The 5,886-nt window shown below is 44.9% G+C and overlaps 1 protein-coding gene across 1 annotated transcript in view; it reads right to left on the reverse strand.

The window, feature by feature from the left end:
• TMEM163 (transmembrane protein 163) overlaps positions 1–5,886 on the reverse strand; it is a 279,577-nt gene that overhangs the window by 256,376 nt on the left and 17,315 nt on the right. The window contains exon 2 of the mRNA XM_011937717.1: positions 723–842. The gene's annotated coding sequence lies outside the window, so the exon portion shown is untranslated. The remainder of the gene's footprint in view (positions 1–722; positions 843–5,886) is intronic.

The following is a 5,886-nucleotide window of genomic DNA, read 5'->3' on the forward strand; positions in this document are numbered from 1 at the left end:
ACCACTCGGGTTTCTACCAAGGTTGAGCTGTAACTGACACTGCTTAGGCTTGTGAGTCACTGCACAATTCATAAGAATAAATAGCACACGTACATTTCCACAGGCTGCAAAATGTTAGTTGAGAAAACACATGCCATCGGCCTTCCTAACCCCCAAACAGGATTATCTGGCAGAAACTGTTCCACTTCCTTAGTTTTTCTTAATTGCAACACATGTTTTCATTTCCATGGCCACCGAAAACTTGAGAGAAGACCCTCCCATTACCCTTTCACTAAAATGTGCATAGGATTTTCCTCCAAGCCTTACACAGATATGATCAGGGAAAAGGAGAGGGCTCACTGCAATATTGCACCCATCTTCTTGCATTAGGCTCAAAATAAGAATCTTAAGGATATATATGTGTCACGTGTCAGCCCAAGCTGAAGGCATCCAGCAAGAGTATTTTCACTATTCAGCTAGCAGCCAGCATCTACTTCCGCAAGCCTGCATACTGATGAGAGCCAAGGCTCCCAGTCACTCTCCACCTCATCTTCTTACCAGCCTTTCCTCTGCAGAGGAGAGAAGCTATTTTACTAATTTATAAGTCCTCTGACTATCCAACCATCTAAAAACATTTACTCATCAATAATAGTCAACTAAAAGCAAAAGCACATCCCACAGGAATTAGAGAATAAAACAGGCAACAGCAGCACATATTGGCCGACGAGACCCTTGATACTCACTAAAGGCAGCCACCGCGAGGGCCAGGGTGACAATGATGGAGAACCAGGACACCCACAGTGCCTTCTTCCTGTAGTTCTGGGCTTCATGAGGTTTCAGGCGGGTGCTGCTTTCTAGTAAGCCTGACAAAAACAAGGAGAAAGGGAAGTTAGACATTTCCTTACTAAGAAACCCACAGCGAGAGCTACAATTTCTTACCCAAAGATTGCAAACTAACAGCCCGTGGGCCAAGATGTGTTTTGTTTGGCCCACACTGTGTTTTAACAATTAGAAGATTTCACATGAAAAATCAAGCTTTCTGGCACCCCTTGAAAAATCACAGGCTCTGACAATATGGGCCGCGTATTTCTGCAGGGTAAGAGCAGCTGTCCTCTTTCGAAGATCTCCACAGACCCCACCACTCCTTGACATATCACACCAGGCCATTCCTTTGCCCCTGTGTTAAGTTGCTTGGCCTCAGGTAGATGCTGTTCCTGCCCACAAGGCCTTTCTGTTAGGAAAACAGCACAAATCACCCACATTCAGCCGGGTCTTCAGGCTCCTCAGCTGTGAGCATTGATTTGCATTGATTCACCAGCACAGTCCCAACTGGTGGACTGGGTTTTGCCCAAAGCAAAGAGTTAGTCTACAAATGACCTCACTGCTCCCCCAACAATCAGCAGGAGAAGAACCATTTCTCTTTAACCACATCCAGCAAGAGCCTCCAGGCCCAAATTATAAGGCACGTCTCCTTCCCTCCTTTTTCTGTTCTATAGTATACACATCCTTTTTAGCAAGCACATGTCAAAAAATTCTCAGAATATTAAAGTGGGGCAAACCTACTAAAACTAGAGGTAGTTTCCCAGGTAGGCCATGTATAAGACAAGTTTTATTTTTATCTCCTATGCTTTCAACATGGAAAGTCCTCGACAACAACAGAAATTCATGACAATTCCCAGGCAATGCCCACAACTGCCTGGGATCAAAGACTAAAATGTCTTCAGAATGATCTTGATTTATATGTTTATCCTTCTCCTTTGACTAGAGATCATATACAGCATCTCTTAGTTGCACAGAGCACCAGATTTTCAGCCATGCATTTACATAAACAGGAGCTTATTACACCATCTCTGGTGAAACAACCCACAACACAACTTTCAGAGATTGAGCAGCCTCATCAGAGCAGCTCCAAAGAATGAAGGAATTGGTAATGAAAGCTCAGGTGCCAATTTGTAAAATACCACACAGTGTGAGACATCACACCTACGCATCACGTAAAAGACACCATCTCATTCATCCAACTGGGTACCACAGTAAGCCTCTGGTTGCCAAAAACTGCATCCTGACCAAAAGTTAAAATCAGGACCCTGCTAAAGCTTTTCAGTTCCATTTACAATCCAGACTCAAGCATCGCTGAATAAGTCCTGAGCGAAACAAGCCAGAATGTCAAGAAGGTTGGTGAGTGAGCCCGGCTCACAGCCTAGAGATTTTTAAATAATTGAAACCTACAGGCTTACATAGAATCAAAGGTAGATGAAATGCAAATGTGAGGCATAAACACCATCACCATCCTCTCTCTGGAAATCTCCCCAAACCTTCCTTCGTGAGTGGACTTGGATGGAAAAGATAAATACCTTCTCTCTTGTCAAATTCTGCCCAGGTACAAGTAATTTAAATAAAAATATATCAGGCCCCTTTGTCTATATCTTCCTTGGCTGCCAAAAACCACCCTATTCTAGTTTTCAACTATATGATCACCAGTTATAGCCCTATCCTAGAATGAGCAGATTCCATGCACCCTTAAAAATTTATGTCCCTTTTCCCAAATGATATAAAAATATTCCTTTCATCGTGGCCAATTGATTTTCAGGATAAGTGAAGTTATAACATTTAGGTACTGACTCAAATAAGCAGTTTGTTTGCTAGGTAATTTAACAGCAACAATCTCCAGATTGTCATCCACTGAGGTAAAAACAAGGTTCCTTTGAGAAGTAGATTTCATGTGCTAAGAGGAATGACAATCATGCCCATTTTCTCTTCAGCCACATAACATTTATTTTTCCATCCAAAGTCAGCTAGTTTCAATAATATAACTGGTCCTGAGCACACATGCAGACCAATCTACATGCTTCACCCACCAGTGAAACAGCACCCCCCTGGAGGAGTTTCAGATGACAGCCCAGGACAGCTGGACTGTCCCACTAAGGTGGCATTTGGGACTTCTCAGCATTACGACCAGTACTTCTTCCCCAGATCTGAGCCTGTGTGTGCCTCCTCCATGAAATTTTTAAAATTAAAAAATAAAATGGAATAAGTACAATGGGAAGACTGTTCAAAAATGGAAGGACTTGCCCATTTCTATTCAACCTTTTCTTATTTTCTGCTGATTTTCCTTTCTCAAAATATAGCCGATCCTAAGAATGGAAAACTTTGTACTCCTCAAGGGGAAGTGGAGTATGATGATGTTTAAAGACTCAGTTCCTAGTGAATGTTTCACACACAGGTACCTCCACACATGTTGGATGCAGGCACACTCACAAGTCACAAAGATGTAGTGAGAATTCCTAAAGTTTTCAGGAAGCTGTGCTTTAAAGCTGGAAGAAAGGCAGCCTGAAGAGACAGGACAGGCCTCAGATTTGCAGGCAGGGCTGGATCATCCCTACCCATAGTTGGCCCCCATATTTGAATTTCTAAACTCACTCAAATTTCATATATTTGCAATTTTGGCCTGGGAATACTAAGCATAGTGCTAATGAGGGACTGATCCTTTATTTATTTTGGAGAGGGGAAAGGTACAAATACATTTGGAGAGGTTGAAGCCCTCAGTTATTTCTACACTAGTATGCATTAATTCCAATTCCTTTCTCCTAAGTTTGTCAAGCTTGAACTCTCTGAAGAAAGGGAAATTTTTGTTAGATGGGGAAGTAGTGGGAAATGCTGACACATATAATTATCTAAGGCTACGCTGAGCCCTAAGGTTATGGACAGAATGATGGGAAAATACTTGTGGGGAGAAGAATAGGTATTCAAGGGGGATGGGAAGAATAATTAAGATAAACCTGGCATAATTTTTGTGTTTAGTCCCTAAAGGTCTTAGGCCACAGAGCTCTTGCTCCCTGAACTTTAAGCTCAACCAGATGGCACTGCAGTTACTGACATTCTGAGCTAGCTAGGTTTCTGAGAACCAGAATACATTACTTGTAAGGGGCGAATGCCTCCAAAGTCTCAAAACACTATATTTTAAAGCAAATCTTTGAAGAGAGTTAGCTGTGGTCTGGAACCACATCTGATAGCTCCAAAGGGAGTTAGGACAAAAGAGAATGCCAAATACAGGTGCAGATCCGAGGTACCCCTCAACCCCTCTACAGACAGCCTATAGGTATTTAGGCCTGAAAGAAAGCAAGCCAGGCCGGATGCAGAGATACACAGCAGGCAAGTGCTGAGGCTTCCACCTCCCCAGTTCCTCTCACCAGCAGGAAAGAGGTAGCTGCACTCAACCCATTCCCAAAGGATATAAAAATCAATATTTGAAAAATGCAGCCTCATAAGAAAAAAAAAAAAAACACAAAAAACAAACACAAAATCCTACAACAAACCTCCCCAGGTAACGTTCTGGTTTACTTAACAAAAATCACTTATTCACCATATACTGGTTGCCATCAGGAAGAGGTCAAACAAAAGAATGTCACATTGACGTTCAGCTCTCAATGTCACACAGCACCGGGTTCTTTGGGGAATAGGGTTCATCCTAACAGAGAGGCTGTGTGTGATATGCCACGCTCTCAAACAGTGACAGTTTACAAACAGTCAATGCTTTCATGCTATCACATAATGGAAAATGAAATTCCGTTGACCACAGAAAAATAACCTTAAGAATGAATTCAGAAGGGCTTTTCACACTTGAACATGAACTACAAAATGATGCTAAATATGAACTGACCCTAGCACTGTTTTCCCTCCTATTATTTTGTGGGGTAGGGAGAAACAGGCCAACTCTTACAGATGACCTGCAATGCTACAAAAATAAGCTCAACCCAGGCTTCTGTCTTTCTTCAATATGGGATTTTTAAATCCTACAATATTAGCTGGAGAGGGGCAAAGGTAATGAACACACGCTATAATAAAAGTGAGAGGTTTTGCTCCGTGCTCGTGATGTCCCCTGTCCTCACCTCTTAAATGGAATCTAGTTATGTGAGAACAGGGGGAGAAACTGCAACAGAGGTGCAGAATTCGTTGCCACTGGAGCAGCTCCAGTTCTCGCTGAGCATCTAGGCGGATTCTCTGGGAACTGCCGTTTCCATGTCATTTTATTTCACATGCTACAGTTTAGAATTTCTAAGGAGAAAGAGATCGTGCATCCGAACACTAAACCGGAATAAAAATGTACAGGAGATACTAAGAATAGGACAAAAACCTGCTAAGTCTAAAATATATAAACCCGCCACAGCCAACAAAATAAGGCTTCCAAGAAAAGGGGGTGGAGGTGCAAAGAGCCGGCTTCCCCTGAAGGGCCTGGCTGCAAGAATCCCGCTTTGGCCACTAAGCGGTTTTAGCAGAACCACAGATTCGTTCTGAGGGGGACAATTTGGATTCGGATTCAGCAAGAAGCTGAAAAGGTGCAGACGCGGCCGAGAACAGGGCTCTCTCTGCAAAGAATCCAAGCCCAAAGGAAACGCGGGATGGAGGAGAGACGCGGGAATGAGCAGGGAGTCTCTCCCGTCCTACGCTGGCGACTCAAGGGGCATCGGCAGTCGGTGGGAGGCAGAGTGTGGTCTCCCAGCAGAGGCACGTGTGCGGACCTCCAGGCCAGTGTCAGTGGAGGGGGGCTCTGAAGGGTCTGCAGACGCGCCCTCCGGAACCATCAGGTTTCAGTGGCATCTATCCAGATGAGGCTGGTGGCCCAAATCCAAATGTCCCATTCCTCTGCCCCATCATCAGACGACGGGGCAGGGATCCACCGTGACCCGGGTCCGCAGTGAGAGTCGGGGACCGCCCGAGACCAGAAGCCGCCCGAGTCTCGGCTCACTCCCCTCCTTGCGCCCTTCGCCGGGGCGGGCAGCCGGGCGGTCGCCGAGAGACATCTCGCGGCTACCCCCGCAAGGGACTTCCCGCAGGGAAGTTCTCCCAGGCAGCCGGCGGGGCCGCAGGGGACTACGGAAAGGAGGATGCAACGAGCCCGGGTCCCTC

Source organism: Colobus angolensis, unplaced genomic scaffold (genome assembly GCF_000951035.1).
Source record: "Colobus angolensis palliatus isolate OR3802 unplaced genomic scaffold, Cang.pa_1.0 Scaffold168, whole genome shotgun sequence".
NCBI lineage: Eukaryota > Metazoa > Chordata > Mammalia > Primates > Cercopithecidae > Colobus > Colobus angolensis.